Source organism: Mustela nigripes, chromosome 14 (genome assembly GCF_022355385.1).
Source record: "Mustela nigripes isolate SB6536 chromosome 14, MUSNIG.SB6536, whole genome shotgun sequence".
NCBI lineage: Eukaryota > Metazoa > Chordata > Mammalia > Carnivora > Mustelidae > Mustela > Mustela nigripes.
This window is the reverse complement of record NC_081570.1, coordinates 96899524-96918952: the sequence shown is the minus strand read 5'-3', so window position 1 is coordinate 96918952 and position 19429 is coordinate 96899524. Positions and strand designations below refer to the sequence as shown.

General features: G+C 40.7%; 1 protein-coding gene across 2 annotated transcripts in view; it reads right to left on the bottom strand.

Moving 5' to 3' along the window:
- The window catches only part of LRIG2 (leucine rich repeats and immunoglobulin like domains 2), a 68639-nt gene that overhangs the window by 37671 nt on the left and 11539 nt on the right, over nucleotides 1-19429 (bottom strand). The gene's annotated exons all lie outside the window — the stretch shown is intronic.

Below are 19429 nucleotides of genomic sequence, written 5' to 3'. Positions count from 1 at the left end.
CAAGAAGGGTGAGTTCAATAAGGTGTTTTGAGAGATCACTTTCATATAACTATTATAGTGTATGGTTAGAATTGTTATTATTGCTGTTAATGTTTTATATGGTGCCTAATTTATATATTAAACTTTATCATAGGAATATATAAGAAAAAACAGAGTATATAGGGTTCAGTGCTATCTACAGCTTCAGGTATCCGCTGAGAGTCTCAGAATGCATCTCCCGTGAATATGGGGGAAGGGAGACTACTACAGTATAAATCCGTATAGCTGTTTGAGTTATCAAAATTCCAGGTGTTGGGGCGCCTGGGTGGATCAGTCAGTTGTTTCTCCCTCTCCAACTTTCCCTGCTTGTGTTACCTCTCTCGCTGTTTCTCTGTCAAATAAATAAATAAAATCTTAAAAAAAAAAAAAAAACAGGTGTCTAAAATTATATGGATTGATCTGATCATCAGGTATTCATGCAATAAACACTTACTGAACCATGTGCCAGGCCCTGTGCTAAGTACTAGGGTTACAAACTATCAACTATAGTAAGCTTTTTGTCTTTTCTGAAAGCAGCATTTACAATACTTAGGTGGCATCACTGGAAAACTAAAGATAGACTGAACATCAACTCAACCATTCCCCTTCTTCCCTAGTAATGTATGCATTCTTTCATACCTAAATCTCCCTCTGGAATTTAATCACAACATGTGCATATGAGAGTGCACAGACACATCCTTGCTTTCCATAACCATGCTCTTCCTATTTCTTTTTTTTTTTTTTAAGTACTTCAAGGGGCTCCTGGGTGGCTCAATTGATTAAGCATTTGCTTTCAGCTCAGGTTGTGATCTCGGGGTCCTAAGACTGAGCCCCGCATCAGGCTTCCTGCTCAGCAGGGAGCCTGCTTCTCCCTCTCCCATTGCTGTTGGGATCCCCTTCTTGTGCTCTCACATGCGCTAACAAACAAAATCTTTAAAAAATAAATAATAAAAAATAAAGTACTTCAAAAAGGCTCAAGTAGACTAAAATTGGAAGATTTCGATTATAAGATGTAAAACTCTTAAAGATTAAGAATTTGGAGGGGTGTCTGGATGGCTCAGTCGGTTCAATGGCTGCCCTCAGCTCAGGTCATGATCCCGGGGTTCTGGGATGGAGCTCCGCATCAGGCTCCTTGCTCAATGGGAAGCCTGCTTCTCCCTCTGCCTCTGCGGCTCTCCTGTTTGTGTTTTCGCTCTCTCTCTTTGTGTCTTCGCTCTTCCCTGCTTGCTGTCAAATAAATAAAATCTTTTAAAAAAAAAGTATTTGGATACTTAGTCTCTCGCCGTTCTTCCCAGGTGCAAATCATTAATTCCATTTAGTTTGCATAAGTTAATACAGGCTTGTCAGGGTTGGTTTTTGTTTTTAAGCAAAAGTCCTGAAATAGAGAACTGTCCTTCAAATATTTTCACCCTGAACATCCCTAAAATGTACTTAAAAACTTTAAGTAGGGGCACTTGGGTGGCTCAGTCGCTAGGCGTCTGCCTTCTGCTGCGGTCACAGTCCCAGGGTTCTGGTCTCAAGCCCCACATCGGGCTCCCTGCTCAGCAGGAAGCCTGTTTCTCCCTCTTCCACTCCCCCTGCTTGTATTCCCTCTCTCTGTGTGTGTCTCTCTGTCAGAAAAAAGAAAAGAAAAAAAAATCTAAAAAAAAAAAAAATAAATAAAATAACCTTAAAGCAATCTAATGCTTGATAAACAAAACCTAAAGAGTCTAGCTTTGTAATAGTCAATAATATTTGTTTCTTTTCTTTATTTCTAAACATCACTAATATCTGAATATTTATGGATATAATGCTTAGAGAGTAAAAATCTCAGAGAATGCCTTATCTCAATGTTGTAAACTCAGCTCCCACTCATGCTAATTTACAGGGATGTAGCTGTAATAAGTCATGAATTATTAAAGTTCTTGATATCATGTGGAGCCAGAGGTGCCATTAATGTAGTCGTTTAGTACCATCAGGGTGTAAATAATTCATAGAATGTACAGGGCAATCACAACACTCAGAGGAAGGGAATCAAAATCTGCAAGCTAATTGCAGAAAAGTCCTACAGCAACACAGATGCAGAGGTTTTCTTCTGCCCAGTCACAAGTGTGCACTTCTTGAGTCATCATCAATCTTTTTTGAGAATCTGCAGCACTAATAGACTCAACAATACTGAGAAGGGAGTCCCTTCTCAATAAAGTATTGTTGAAAAAGTTAAGAATACATCATATCCAACAGTTTAGGTATGTCGATGCTGTACGTATTTATCCAGCATAATTTGCCCTTTTGTTTTGCTTTTAGAGGGAGAGAGAGCACACACGCATGCAAGGTGGGGGGCCACAGAAGGTGAGAGAAATAATCTCCAGCACTGAGCATGGAGCCTGACGTGAGGCTTGATCCCACAATCAAGATCATGACCTGAGCCGAAATCAAGAGTTGGCCAGTTAACAGACTGAGCAACCCAGGCACCCAAGACAGAGATTTCTGTTCACAAAAGAAAGGTCAGGGGCCCCTGGGTGGCTCAGACGGCTAAGTGGCCAACTCTTGATTTCGGTTCAGGTCATGATCTCAGCGTGGTGCGACAGAACCCCAAACCAGTCTCCAGGCTCAGAGCAGGGTCTGCAGGAGAGTCTCTCTCTCTCTCTCCCTTTGCCCCTCCCCCTGCCCAAATGCCGGCAAGGCAGGCAGGCGCGCACACACACACACACACACACACACACACACAGTTCTCTAATAAATTTAAATAAATTTTTAAAAATTTTAAAAAGAAATAAATCCCTGTCTTATTAAAGTGTATCTAGCATAATTTACTTTTAAAAATAATACTCGGGATTATCATTACAATGAGTTGTAATACTGTAATTTTAAACAAGTTGATGACCTTGAGTACTCCTGAAATATACTAAAGACAAGGATCCCAAAACAACTCTTTTCTTCTTTTTTTAAAGATTTTATTTATTTATTTGTCAGAGAGAGAGAGAGAGAACAAGTGCACAAGCAGGCAGAGAAGCAGAGGCGGAGAGAGAAGCAGGCTCCCTGCCAAGCAAGGAGCCCAAACGGGCCTCGATCCCAGGACCCTAGGACCATGACCTAATCCGAAGGCAACAGTTTAACTGACTGAGCCACCCAGACGTCGCCCAAAAGAACTCTTAAAATCCTGTCTTTTAGGTTTGATTTTCTTGTAGCACTACCAGCTTTACACCAAAAGCTATTCCTTCTTAGAACTGTCAGCAAAAATTTCACTACCTGAAATTTTTCTAATTTGTTGCTTTTTTTTTAAAACATTTTATTTATTTGACAGAGATTACAAGTAGGTGGAGAGGCAGGTGGGGGGGGGGGGGAAGCAGGCTCCCCGCTGAGCAGAGAGACTAATTCGAGGCTCCATCCCAGGATCCTGGGATCATGACCTGAGCCGAAGGCAGAGGCTTTAACCCACTAAGCCACCCAGGCACCCCCTAATTTGTTGCTTCTAATCAATTGCCATAAGCTAGGAAACCCCAGTGCTTGAACTGTCTGAAGTAGGAGTAAATGAGATCTGAGTAAGAGTCTGAGCAGCTACTTTATGAAGAAATGCTTTGACTAGAGATACTAGGTAAATTATCTTTAGGATAAATGAGATTTTATTATAGCATGAAGCATAGTGTGATTCCAAACTAAATCTTCTATCCTTCATTTACTCTATTTATTTGTAATACACCATACAACATTTTTTATACTCCAAAATGGAGGTGGTAGGAAGATGGCAGCATTCATTTCAAGAATCAGAGGGAGGTTCTCTTTTCTTCCATTTTATTTCACTGGGTTCTTAAGGACTTAAACTACTGCTTCACTAGAAGGAATACAATGACAAAACAGGAAATACGAAGTCTATAGTTATATATATTTTTTTAATTTAAATTCAATTAGCCAACATATAGTACATCATCAGTTTTTGATGTAGTGCTCAATGTACAGTTACATTTAAGAATAGTTTCCACATGACCAGTTTTGGGGCCTTGGGCAAAGCATCCAATGTCTCTAATCTTCAGTCTCTTCTAACGTTAAATAAGAACACTATACTGATCTCCCTCAACTGCTCAGGAGATTAAAGAATATATACCAAATGCTTAGCATACAAATGAGTAGGTATATAATAAGTTATTACTGGACTGAAAGAGAATGATTGTCAAGCACTGTCACTTTTTCTGAGTATTTATCTATTATATATGCAGACACACAATCCACTTTCCAAGATAAAACCTTAATTAATTAGAACTACTCCCCTACATTAACTTAAAAGTAGTAAATTAAATATTGCTTGTGAGTTCCAATTTTTTAAGATTCCAAAAACAAGGCAATCCACCAAACATTTAGTCAAGTTATTGAAGTACATACCTATACCACAAGATCTGATATACAACCTATACCAGTTGTACCTCTACACATAATTATGAAGAGATATCTACCAGGAATTTACTGGAATTGCAAAATCATAAAATAAAAAGAAATCTGTTTATTAAAATGGGATCACTTAAATAACTTAGGAAGTTCCATACAATAGATATCTCTGCAGTCAGTAAAAAAGAATAACAAATTTCTTTTAAGATTTTATTTATTTGAGAGAGAGAGCACAAGCAGTGGGCGGAACAGAGGGAAAGAGAAGCAGACTACCCACTGAGCAGGAAGCCCAAGGTGGGACTTGATCCTGGGAATCCAGGATCATGACCCGAGCTGAAAGCAGTCGTTCAACTGACTGAGCTACTACCCAAGCACCCCAAAAATAACACATTTATTTACGTATGGTACATAGCATGGCTTCATGTGTGTGCAGGCACATGTGCATTTCAAAGAAAAGAAAAAAGATATATATGTGTGTGTGTGTGTAGAACTTCAAGAAGTATACCCAAGAAACAGTTAATGGTGGGTTTTCCTTAGACGGAACAAAAGAGCTGTTATTTTTGCACTTTATAAGCTCCTGTACTGTTTTAATAGTTTACCACGGGAAAATATTATCTAAAAATAATAAACTCACATATAAGATCTATCTTCAACTAAGAATGTAACTAAAAAAGTTTTTTAAGATTTTATTTATTGGGGTGCCTGGGTGGCTCAGTGGTTTAAGCCGCTGCCTTCGGCTCAGGTCATGATCCCAGAGTCCTGGGATCGAGTCCCACATCGGGTTCTCTGCTCAGCAGGGAGCCTGCTTCCTCCTCTCTCTCTCTGCCTGCCTCTCTGCCTACATGTAATCTCTCTGTCAAATAAATAAATAAATAATCTTTAAAAAAAAAAAAAGATTTTATTTATTGGACAGAGAAAGAGATCACAAGTAGGCAGAGAGGAAGGCAGAGAGAGGGGGGAAGCAGGCTCCCCGCTGAGCAGAGAGCCCCATTTGGGGCTCAATCCCAGGACCCTGAGATCCAGACCTGAGCCGAAGGCAGAAGCTTAACCCACTGAGCCACCCTGGTGCCCTTAGAAAAGATTTTAATTCAATTAATTTTCTAAGAGATTAGAATCTGGGGCGCCTGGGTGGCTCAGTCCTTAAGCGTCTGCCTTCAGCTCAGGTCATGACCTCAGGGTCCTGGGATGGAGCCCTGTATCGGGCTCCTTGCTCAGGGGGAAGCCTGCTTCTCCCTCTCCCATTCCCCCTGCTTGTATTTCCTCTCTTACTGTGTCTCTATCAAATAAATAAACCCTTTAAAAGGGGGGGGGGGCTAGAATTCTTCCCACAGACTGTTTGCAGAATAATTCCCTAAACTGACCAAATCAGGTTAATTATGAACTGGACAAAAGGGGAAAAAAAGGTAACTAGATGGTTCTTGTATATTCCTTATCAGTAATACGCCTCAGAAAGTGGAAAATGTAAACATACTAGACTCTTTAGACTGATGTATGAAACAGTAAACTCCATTTTAGAACCTAGTGTCTGGCCTTCAAATTTCAAGCCAGTGAAGAGAGTTGGGATTTTAGCAAGCAGTACAAAACCATAGCATACTAATAAAATAATTCAGCAATAGAAAAACAAATGCTGCTGCTTATACATGAAAATATACAAAAAACTATGCATTTTCCATCATTATTAGTAAGCATTTTCTGTATATCAATTGAATTCACATCCTTGTATCAGACCATATTTTTAGATTATAAAAATTTTTAGGAGTAGATATTAAAGTAAGTTATCTTATCATCTACATTACTGGTAGAAAAGGAAGGTCTAATCAAAGCCAACCATCAGTTGGGTTTCTCATTATTAATGTAATCCATCATTCCTTAATATCCACATAGTTTAACTTGGCACAAATAAGCATACTTGTGCTCATGGTCGGTTATGCTTTTCCTGCAGCAACCTGCCAAGATTCTGATTATACAAGCAAAATAAAATAGTGATCCTGAAAACAGATTGGTAAAAAATAAAAATACGTACAAGGAACCCAAAGTTAAGAAGTATTGTTACAAACTTACTTATACCACACTTCACTGATATTATTTATGATTTAACTTTAAAACTGCTAATCACCACTAGTTATTCTGACAATTATTCCTGCAGTTAATTTTGTTACAAATAACATAATTTCTTCTTTGGGGAAAAGTTGGGGAAGGACAAGGAAAAGAGAAAGGTAAAGAATATACACACTTTTTTTTTTTAAAAGGCTGATAGCAAAGTAAAGGTTGCATTAACTATTCTGTTCCATTGGTTTTTGTCCCAAACATGAAATTAATAATTAGATAGGATGCAGTTACTTAAATTGCTTTTATTTTTTATTTGCATCAGCTGAACATCTTAATACTTTTGATGACTGGAATATTACAGAATAAACAAGTTGAAAAAGTACTGGATAAAAATTTCAGATATTTTTCAAATATATTTTTGCTAAACTGTTAATATGATATGTTTTTCTCTACTGCTAAATGCCCATCTTCCATTAGGATTGAAGAACCTTTAAAAAATAAAATATACCATATGAACTGTCATGGACCAAAGATGAGGGAAATGTATTTTCTAGCATCGGGAAGAAATGATTATCTTAATATACAAGTAAGTCCTGAATATCCGTGTGCTGACTATATATGTTGTAGATCAAGAAATGCAAAATATTTTTAATATAATGAAACATAAGGACAATATTCCCTATAAAAATAAGTGTCCTTCAAAGCATAAAGGACTTTCAAAGAATTAAGCAAAACACAGATCTCAATTAACATTCAATAAGCAACAACTGTCTGTGGTTCAGTGGTTCTCCATCACTGTTGCAGCATCACCAGGGAAGACTTGAACATACTGATGCTGGGGTCTCACCCCAAACCAATCAAATCAGAATCACTGGAGTGTGGAGCCCAAGCATTGGTATTCTGTAAAAGTTCTCCAGGTGACAGTTTATTGTGCAGTGAGCACTGAGAATCACTGCACTCATCCAGAAATCGAATAAACCAAAGCCTGTGGGCCAGAGGATGTTAAGATTCTCTCAATTCTTTTCCTTTGCTTGCCCTACAATAAACCTATCAACGAAGACTTGACACCCATCATTTGCCAGGCAACACACTAAGCAGGCATGAACAAAGCAGACATTTTTGGAGTTTACATGCTCCCTCTCGTAGTTTACAGAATTACCCTAAACTAAAGTCTCACCAGCACCGAGATGCCACTAAATTCTATTCACTATCAAGATGAAATTCCTATAAAGTAAATTCCTGGGGCACCTGGGTGGCTCAGTTGGTTGAGCACTGGATTCTTGATTTTGGCTCAGGTCATCATCTCAGAGTCATGGGATTGATTGAGCCCCATATGGGCTCCACATTGAACACACGGAGTCTGCTTGGGATTCTCTCCTTCTCTCCTTGCCATTCCCCTGGCACAGACTCTTCTCTCTTAAAAAAAAAAAAAAATCCAGGGGCACTTGGATGGCAGCGATGTCAGCTGAGCATCTAACTCTTGGTTTCAGCTGGGGTCTGATCTCAGCATCATGAGACCAAGCACCACATCCAGCTCTGCACTCAGTGGGGAGTCGGCTTGGGTTTCTATCTCCCTCTTCCTCTGCCCCCCATAATGCTGCATGCCTGCATGTGCTCTCTCTCACTGAAATATATTTTTTTTAATTCCTACTTGTACCACAGGAGGGTGGGATAAAAGAGTAAAGGAAGAAATGGATGCTTTTATTTCTATTTAATACATTTCTGTTTTGCTTTTTCAAAATGAGAATATATGCCCTCTCATAATTTATATATGATTTTTGAAATAAGATTTTTTTTTCAAGATTTTATTTTTAAGTAATCTCTACACCCAACATGGCACTCACCCTTACAACTCTGAGATCCAGAGCTGCATATTCTCCTGACCAAGCCAGCCAGGCAGCCCAAAATGAGATTTTTTTTTAAAGATTTTATTTATTTATTTGACAGACAGAGATCACAAGGAGGCAGAAAGGCAGGCAGAGAGAGAAGTGGGGAAGCAGGCTCCCCCCTGAGCAGTTAGCCCGATGCAGGCCTTGAACCCAGGACGGTGGGATCATGACCTGAGCTGAAAGCAGAGGCTTTAACCCACTGAGCCACCCAGGCGCCCCCAAAATGAGATTTTTAAAATGCACTTGTAGATAAATGCAGCAAGACATATTAGTTGATTCTTTGATAATCCTTGGATACATACTTCACTGGGGACAAGTGGGATTTGGGTTTGGGTAAAAGAGTCCATAGCAAAGTTAATGACCCTAGGCTTCTTTAATTTACAGTTACAGGCTTGTTTTTTCTAATCCCTTAACTATTGTTTCCACACCCAGCAAGATCTTACCAGAAAGGGCAAAGGTTGAAGGTAAAACTCCTTCCGGATCTGAAGAGCACACTACTGCTCTTCTTTCCCAGTGGTTCTAACATCTAAAATTAAGAGCCAATGGGGCAAGGCAATCCCTAGAGGTAAAGTTAATTAAGAGAACCAAACAGACTGCTCAAACAAAAGCAATTAAAACACTTTCCTTCTACCAAATTATCAAAGACAAAATTTTTAACAATAATCAGTGCTAGGTGAAGTATGGTAAGACAGGCACTCTCAAGGGTGCCTAAGGTTTAACTTGTTAACTTATGCTGAGTTCCACGTAAAATACCAAGGTAATTCAGGGAAGACCTGTGTTAACAACCAGCCCTGTATGATCTGTAGCAAATAAGGCATTAGTTCAGATTCCTTAAGGCTCCCTCATTGTAGGCTTTCTTCTTAGGTATCTTCTGAACTAATGTTTGAAGACTGCATAAGACTTCAAGGACGGGATCGCATCTTCTGTATACCACTTCCCTAGATAGACCAGGATAAAAATGAAGTATTATTCCCTTTCCCCTCAATGTACTTTAGGAGTTTACCAGTAGGTCTGGTGTTTCTCCTAGCACCTAGAAAGATAAAGTATGTGAAAGACAAAACACCTTTTGAAGTACCCCTACTCTAGAAACAGATGGCTGCTGTACAAGTTGAAATGAAGTTGTGCAGGCTATTAAAAACTCCTCAAACCACAGCTGTAAGCCATGATGACACTGTGTGTGCAACTGATTATTCACTAATATTTAGTAACTATCTAACAGATGCTGCAAAGCCCTATAAGAACAAAGATGATCAGAATAGATGAAAGATTATTTGTGCATGGAAAAGTTTCTGGGTGTACTCAGACAAAATATCCCAGACAGTGTAAGATGAGAACCAGAGTTAGCTTAATTTAATGTGCCTATATTTAGAATTTTTGTTTGTAAAAATTTTTTTTGACCTTAAAATACAAATAATTAGCTAATACCCTAATTCATTCACAGTGTTTACTATGGAAAATGAGGTGCCCTGAAAAGAAACCATCTAATATATAAAAGACTAGAGAGGCAAATGAGAAAAGACCGCTTTGAACTTGTCTTGATCTCTCTGTCCTCAGAAGACACAACCATACACTTTATTTACTACATTCACTCAACAAATACAAATTTTTGAGTACTTACTGCTGATCACTGTTTGTCTACAGCAATGGACAAAAATCCATGCCCTCATGGTAGTTACAAATCTACTGAAAAGAAGGCAAAGTAGAATATGCAGCACATCAGAAAACGATGCCTGCTAAAGACAAAAAGGGAGCCAAGGAGTTCCGATGGTCTCTGGGAGGGGAGAGAGAATCTGAAAGCCCGAGATTCTTGTGGAGACTGGTATAAATAAGAATCAAGGGCACTGGGGCACCTGGGTGGCTCAGTGGATTAAGCCTCTCTGCCTTTGGCTCAGGTCGTGATCTCAAGGTCCTGGGATGGAGCCCTGCATCATCAGGCTCTCTGCTCAGCAGGGAGCCTGCTTCCCCTGCCTCTCTGCCTGCCTCTCTGACTACTAGTGATCTCTCTGTCAAATAAATAAAACGAAAATCTTAAAAAAAAAAAAAAAAAAGAATCAAGGGTATAATGACACTGGTGCTGATGGTCTCATGGCAGGTGCTGATTGGTAGAGAGACTGTGAGAGGTGAGAGGAATGAAGATGTAGAGCATCTTTCCAGTGTTTTACTCTGAAAAGTCAACTTGGAACAGGGTAGTATTATCCAGAGCAAAAAGAGTTTACTCTGATTTCTACCATATGGAAGCCTAGAGACCAAGAGAAGGAAGTCCTACTAGGTTTGATTAGAGAGAACCGGCTTTCTAAACACACTGTATGCTCAGTTCCATATAGTCAATCTTACTTCTCTGTAGTAAGTATGGTGAAAATAACACGAACACAACGGATGGAGGAAGTAGAAAATAAAGGTTGACAGTAATAAATGATAGTAATAAATAAATGAAGTAAATGAGGGACCTTAGTAGAAAGAAAATCACATCAATATTGTTTTTTAAAGGACTCATTTACAGTTCACCACCTTGTCAAAGTTCTTTTCACTTTCCAGCTCGATTATTCAACTAAAGAGTATCAAATTATGTCAATGTTATGTCTCTGCCTCTCACAGTTTTCTTCACAACATACAATGGAAGGTTGAGAGTTCATTTTCAGAAAAACATACATACACCTGCAGTGAACTTAGGGCCCTCAAATCAACTTCCCTAACACATGCATCACTTTCTAAAACCTAAGAATGTTTTCCAAAGCATATTTTAATCCTTGCCAGTATCACTATAAGTGTAGAAAGGAAGGACACTACAAATCAACTGTCCCCCCCTGCTTTTTAAGAGATTTTATTTATTTGAAAGAGAGAGTGCACACAAGCAGGGGGAGTAGAAGGAGAGGGAGAAGCAGACTCCCCACTGAGCAGGAAGCCTGACCCAGGGCTTGATCCCAGGACTCCAGGATCATGACCTGAGCTAAAGGCAGACACCTGACCAACTGAGCCACCCAGGAACCCCTATCTGCCCCTTTAGAAAGGAAATACAAAGTATCGACAAAGCTATGTAATTTTTACTTGCTATCACACTGGTAGTGAGATCTGGACCTTTGAAAGGATAAAGGGTGAGTCCACCTGTTAACTAACAGTGAAAACATTCTGCCAATGTTACTGACCAAGGGCAGCAGCTAAAAAGGTTGAAGCTCATGTCACCCACAAATTTGGACTTTCTTAAGAGTTATCCAGTGTAAATCAATGTCCTCTCCGTAAGCTAAAGAACTCATCTGTTCACAACTATTCTAAAAGAACAAATGCAAACAACTCTTAAAGTTATCATCATGAGAACAGAAGTGATAAGAAACTAGAAATAAATACATATGAAATTTAATTAATCAAATATAGCAGTGATTCCCACTGATCCATGATGAAGTTTTTACCAGTCCACAGTGAAACAAAGATAGGAAGGACAAGATGACAAGTTTTCCATAAAGCTAAATATATTTAATCTACAGAATGCCTTTATTTCTATAATTATACACTTCCTAATTTTTGGTCCTGTCATGAAATGACCATGAAAACAAATAATTGGAGGATAGGGATTCTAATGGTGTCATTTGATAAATCAAGAAGTTGACTGATACATGTGGGCCTCCAATTCCTGCATGTAGTGTGTGTGTGTAGTATCAGAATAATGTGATACAGAGCTTAGCACCCATGGATAATCCAGTCAAATTTTGAATAACCAAATAAAATATGAGTTTCTGATACACAGAAGCACAAAGACAGAATCCAAACAGGTTTCTGTCTCGCAAAAATTCCGTTTCTTCTACCTTTATTCCTATACACAACACTCCTGACACCAGATGTATGATTTCCCACACACACAACCAATTCACCACCACCAACTGGATGTCCCACAATTCAGTTCAGGCATTAATGGGAGTTACAGCACACCCTACAAGTTAAGAGCTCAGTCCCAGAAGACTACCCCCAATTCACCCCCACAGCCCATCTCACTTCTCTATAAGAAGTATGGTAAGGAGCACCTGGGTGGCTCAGTCACATAGGCATCTGCCTTCAACTCAGGTTGTGATCTTAGGGTCCTGGGATCAAACCTGGCATTGAGCTCCCTGCTCAGCAGGAAATCTTCTCCCTCTCCCTTTGTCCTTCCACCGCCACCTCTCCCCCCAACCCCACCTTCCTCATGCTCATTCACTCTATTTTTTTTTTTAAGATTTTATTTATTCATTTGAAAGTACAAAGAGTGAGAAGCAGACCTCCTGCCACGAAGAAAGCCTGAAACGGGGCTCAGTCCCAGGACCCCAAGATCACAACCTGAGCCAAAGACAGATGTCCAACCAACTGAGCCACGCAAGCACCCCTCTCTCTAATAAATAAATAAAAATCTGGGGCACCTGGGTGGCTCAGTTGTTCAGCATCTGCCTTCCACTCAGGTCATGATCCCAGGATCCGGCCCGTACCCAGCTCCCTGCTCAGGGGGAAGCCTGCTTCTCCCTCTCCTACTCCCTCTGCTTGTGTTCCCTCTCTCACTGTGTCTCACTCTCTCAAATAAGTAAAATCTTAAAAAAAAAAAAAAAATCTAAAAAACAAAAAAAGAAGTATGGTGAAAATATCACAGGCACAAAAGGTAACTCTAAGTAGCAGGCGCTATGTCAGGAGTCAAAGACCAAGTATTAGAGCACAAGATATTTCCAATGCTCTCATCACTTGGAAGTTTCAAGGATTTCAGCTCTGCCACCAACCAGGGTCAGAGACCAGTATATACTTTTTATATTATTTCACAGCCCACCTTGGTCTCTGGCCACAGACCCCCTTAAAGCAAAAAGATACACAACTCAAAAGATACACATTAGAATCCCATTCAGTCATTAATAATTGTACTCGTCCATCATCATCTCATATGAAATTGCTTTCCAGCCAAGGCCACTCAGGTTCACAGGCTTCTAAATTTTTTAAGGTCACAAAAGCAAGAGTGGTATAAGCAAACAAAGTTTCAGCAAGGCATCTGAGATAACGAAGAGATGATTATCATCTCTTACTCTGAGCCCCTTTTGAGGTGCTAACATTGGATTTCCCTCACTATACAACCCATTTATTCATCCCTCTACCCTCAGCTACTATTGCTCCTTCTCTCCACTTAACACGCAAACTCTTTCCACTTTGGAAGAGACATCAGGTCTGGCTACTGTGATCTAGATTGCAAACAGCAGTAACAGACTAGCAGGAACCACCTCCCCCTCAGTCCACTCCATTCAGTTGGGGAAAGGTTATATAGATGTAGAACCACTAGGCTCCTCTTACCACCAAGCAATAGGAGTGGCATTCACTCTTAACCTCAATTTTGCCAGATGAAGCAAAGGCACAACCCATCCCATCAGGCCCTTGGGATTCCAACCCAAGCTTAAAAATACAGTCTCTTGCTAAGGAATCACCTGTTTTCAGCACTTTGTATCTGCAGCCCTGGTCATATGACTGGTGTACCAAACACAAAGGAAAAAAGTTGAGGTGATGTGAAGAAGGAAAAGAACAGTCATGACATGAGGATACTCCTCTCTTGAAAAGAACTACAGTCATCCCAGCACCCTTTGCCATCCCCTCTTCCCCAGATCCACTGGGAAAAAAGAGGACTCTGCCTGGTGGGGCCACTCCTTTAGCCCCACCTCACAATGAATGAGCATACACTCTCATGAATATGGGTAAGCCACACGCTCAGGTCTTTACCTCCCATTTTACACAACCAATGTTTCCATTACCTGTTCAATTCTCTATTAAACTAGTACTCTGAGGACATCTCTCTGCCCATTTGTTAGACACTATGAGCTGTATATTCCTCAGTCTAAAGAAATTATGGTTGGCCACCCAAATTGTTATAATTATCTTCTGTTCCAGTTCTTCTGTAGTAATTTGAGTATTTGCATCTACTGTCATATAGCCAAAGCCCAGTCCAGACTCAGCGTCTACTCTTGTCAGGACCCATCTGTAACCTACCAGAATTACAGCATCAGTCTTATTGCCACCAATATGTAGGGCTTTCCTAACAGGAATCTGCCACCTAGCCATCTACAATCTCTATTTTGCCTGCCGATAAAACAATTCTTACTGGCATTTTGTGCCTCAGAAGGTAAGGAGGATTACGTATATATTCAGTCATCTTTACATTGCCCCATTATCCACTCCTGTCCACCCAGGTGGCCACCTCAAGCAAGCACACAGGAGTATGTGCTTGACTCCAATTGCCTTACGAACCTGAAAACGGGTTCTTCTGATGAGCACTGAGATGCCCTACTTTAACGCACACTTCAAATTCCCGCAGCGATTTCCACAGGGCTGTGCTCTCTGTGGGCATCTCTCTAGTAGGCCAGGTAGGTTTCCACTGTTCTTCTGCCTAGCCATATGGCCAAGCCACTGGCCACTGCCTGTGAATCAGTAAAAACCCAAACACAGGGGCTTTTACCACTGTTCAATTCATCCGTGCTTCTAGGAAAATAGCATGCAATTCAATCCACCAAGCTAATTTGTCTTCACCTTCTCCAATCAGAGTGGTGGCCTTCTAAACAAGAAGTTCACTTTGGAACTGCCATCCACAAACCAAGGAGCTCCTCACTGGTCAGTTATGAACTGTTTCTAGGACTCTGCCCAAGGGACAACAGAATCCAGCAGCTCCACATAGTTCCCTAGTCGTTCTGGGGGGAAAGAACCTTCCTGCTCTTGAGTATCTCCTCTGCTCATTTCCATTTTGGTACAGAACTCTCCGGGCACTGCCCTACCTAATGAAGTGTTATCCGACATTGTGCAAAACGTCATGAGTATTTCAGTTTGCAAGATTATTTTTATGATTTTTAGTCACAGTGGCTGTTTCAATTACTGGTCAATAGCAAGGCAGTAATTGCCCTTCAAGCGGGAATTCTCTAGTCCAAAGTCCAGAAAGTCATTGCTGGGAGGCACTCAGAGGCTTTTGCCATAAGCCACAGTCTGTATGGTACACTACTACCGTAGACTACCGCAGAAACTTTGTCCATACAAGCACCTGGACTTCTATTCTACATTGTCTGGGCTTGGGCAATCTTACAGGTTCCCCTTTAGTGTATCCAATTAATGTTGAAAGATGGCTTTACCTGACTTCGGTTTTACAATAATAGGTAAAGGAAATATTCCCCAGTCAGATATAAGGTCCATCTCCCTAAATACAATCAGGTAAAAACTTGTTCGAATACACCCATTCTCTCAAAAACTTTCACCTTATATTCCTAACTATAGCCTCCAGCTGAAACTTACGAACACATCTTGGTTCTACAATACTAGGAAATCTGATTCCCAAGCTAGACACAATTCATTCCCATAAAACATTCAGGTAAAGGAGACACTTCTTTACATACAGCCTTGTTTAAACATTCCAACTTTCAAAATCCTATCAACCCTTCTATGTTTCTGTTCCTTCAACTGCAATAGGGCTTTATCAATGGGTTCTGGTATTCGAGTGCAAATACCACAGCGCAAGAGACTCCCATATGAAGGAATCCTGGGAACTTTCCTTCTCCACCTCCTGATTATTTTACCCACTCTTGTGCAAAAGGCTTTGGGTCTTCCCAGGGATGAAGCCAAGGGACCCTGGCCCTTCATCAATTTTTAGCTCACTGGGGCACCTGGGTGGTTCAGTGAGTTAAGCCGCTGCCTTTGGCTCAGGTCATGATCTCAGCATCCTGGGATCAAGTCCCGCATCGGGCTCTCTGCTCAGTGGGGAGCCTGCTTCCATCTCTCTCTGCCTGCCTCTCTGCCTACTTGTGATCTCTGTCAAATAAATAAATAAAATTTTAAAAAAAGAAAATATTTTTTTAGCTCACTTAATTTATCTACCCAATGCCCCAAGCAATTACTAGTCACATTACTCACTGTAATCTCTGCCTTTAGATTTTTTTAATTTCTCCAAACTGGGATAAATAGAATATACTTATTTGAGGCCCTTTATGGGGGTGGGGGGTGCAGATAAAGGTCTCTGTGGACTGCCCAACCTTAAGTAGTGTTGTACTAAAATCTTTGTCTTAACCCCATCAATATCTATCTTATTCATCCAATTTTTTTTTTTAGAGATTTTATTTATTTATCAGAGACAGAGCACACACAAGCAGGGAAAACAGAAGCCAGAGGGAGAAACAGGCTCCCCACTGAGCAAGGAGCCCAATGCGGGACTGGATCCCAGGACCCCAGGGCCATGACCTGACCCAAAGGAAAACGCTTAACCAACTGGGCCACCCAGGCATCCCTAATTCATCCCACTTCTTAATAACCATCTAAAGCTTTCCATTCTCCTCACTTGAATCCTGTGGTTCTTCCCTTTCTTTTTCCTTTGTCTTGCTCCAAATGATATATGCTTTATTCACCTGATTTCTTAAAATTATTTAATATTTTCCACATTGGGGTGCCTGGGTGGCTCAGTCGGTTAAACATTTGCCTTCCAATCAGGTCATGATCCCAGGGTCCTGGGATGGAGCCCACATCAGGCTCCCTGCTCAGCGGGAAGCCTGCTTCTCCCTCTCCCATTGCTTCTGCTCTGTGAGTCTCTCTCTGTCAAATAATAAAATCTTTAAAAATAAATAAATGAGTAAAATAAAAATTTCCATCTTGCTAAAACTAGTCCCTTGATTCTTTCCTTTGCCTTTCCTTGTTCTCTTGCTAATTAACCTGATACTTTTATTAAGGGCTATAAAACCTGGGGGGGGGGGGGCGCCTGGGTGGCTTGGTGGTGGGTTGAGCCGCTGCCTTCGGCTCGGGTCATGATCTCAGGGTCCTGGGATCGAGTCCCGCATCGGGCTCTCTGCTCGGCAGGGAGCCTGCTTCCTTCTCTCTCTCTCTCTGCCTGCCTCTCAGTGTACTTGTAATTTCTCTGTCAAATAAATAAATAAAATCTTTAAAAAAAAAAAAAAAAAAACGTGGGAGGGGAAGCTGAGACAGCAAATATGTAAGGCTTCCCCTATTGTCCCTAGGTTTTGCAGCACTTAAGGTTATATGGGGTGTTCATGCAAAAGAGCTCCCCTTAACCATAGCATTTACTATCAATAGAGTAACACACATACTCAGCAGATGAATATCCCAATTATCATAAACATAATCCCACTGAGCTTATATATGAAGCATACCATCTGCTCCATTGAGGGTGGTGTTCCACTTGGCATTACAGGGCCAGGTGGGCAGTCCCCATTATCAAGGTAAAGAGACCTTAGAGTGGCTTTTATCCAGACCACGAGGCTGGCTGTTCCCTCGGGAATAACCTGCTTTGGGTCTGGACCACAGACAGCTATCTGTGATTGCTCCATAGTGAGCCATGCATCCTGCACCAACCCAAACATAGTCTCCCACACTACAGCACTTAAAACGAGATACTTCTCCTAAGTTACTCTCCAAACCCATTTTAATAAAGGTTCTTCAGAAAACTGCTACTACTGATCCACAAAATGAAAACAACTCCTTCACACAATATTCCCTGGTTTCAGTAGTTTCTCGCTTTTGCCCTCCCCCTTACACCAATAGTCTTCTTGGTGACCAGAGGTTCTAGAGGTAACTTTTTGTTGCCTTTGCATAATTTTCCCCTTGAGGGAGGCAACTTTGGGGCTAGTAGTCAAAACTGACTGAGTGAAGTTTGATCAAAATCAGACCCAGAAGTCTCTTTTAATTTTAACTATCACACATAACAATAGCCAAAGGACTTAACATTTCACCTTTTCCTTATTAGTTTCCATTTCCTTACATATATCTAGTGAACCAAAGTGCTGGAAACTGGATCCATCTCTAAACTCCACTTGTAACTTTTATATTCAGTAACTGAGAACAGGACAGCTACTGCTCCATACCAGAGGTGAACACATGTCTCCCAGGATCAATGGCTCCACATTCCCCATCCTCTACCCTCTCTTCCCAAACCATGTTTCTATAAGCCAGGGCCACTCTAGTAAATCTCACTTCTGTGACACCTGTGTTAAAAGGAAAAAATATTCAATGACACCTGTTAAAACCTCATGAGAAAACTTTATTCAAGGTGGTACAGGTTTTCTCTTCAGGTATAGGAACCACTGTGGTGACATTTTTGCAATGAAGGGGAGAGTGGTCTCAACTCCAAATACTGCATGGGCAGGTGGGAATTTATAGCCAAGGAGCAGGGTGGTCAGCCAAAATCAGTGCATGGAAAATCACTAAAAGGAAAAAACAGGGATAAGGTGGGTTCTGGCTAACCAAATATAAGCAGATTCTTGCTGAAGACAGGCCTGGGTAACCAGACAGCACCTGAAGAATGCTGGAAGGTAAGAAAACCAATCAGACATCAAAGGGTATGATCAGATACCAAGGGTGTGATCCTACAGTGAAGGCTTCTTGCTTAACTGACTTAGCAGGGCTCTTGTTAAAACTGCTTTTACAAGGACCTAGAAGGAGGAGCCCAGAAGATGATTCAGGAGCCTAAAATTTGGTCAACCAAAGAATCTGTCTGTCCTATTCTTGTCCAAGGAAAGAGGCATTCATCCCTCCTCTGAACAATTAAGTCTATTCTCTTTTTCAGTCGCCTTTTGTCCATTAAGGACCAGGGAAAGCTTCTGTTGGGACTTAGTATTAAAGGATATCAGCTTGATGATGCTAGTATTAAAAAGGATATCAGCTTGATGATGCACAGGCATTTAATGAGGGGAGCTTCTATGAAAATACAAGAAAACAAAAATTAATAGTTAGATTAGAAACCTAGTTTCTGAGTCCAGAGGAGTGCCAGCTGAAATTCCAGAGTAGAGCTCGAAGCATCTTTAAATGGTGGAATGAGGGTGGCAGTAGCCATCTGAAGAATTTTCCTGGTTTGTAGTCTGAATGCCTCCGGTGATGGCACTGGGTGTTCTGGTGAACCTCTCGTCCATAAAGCAGGAGGCACAAGGGTTGCCCATATATATGATATGTGGTGATTTGGTTTTTTTGGTGTGTTTGTTTTTTTTTTTTTTTTTTTAATTTTGTATCAAGTCATCCAGCTTTAGCTTGCAGGGTTTCAGGAAAAGAGCAGTTTTAATTTTCGGTGATGTCAAGCAGAAGGGTGGGAGAAAAAACTACAAACATTAGTTTGAAAACTTAGAGCCATTAGTTTGAAAAACTACAAACAT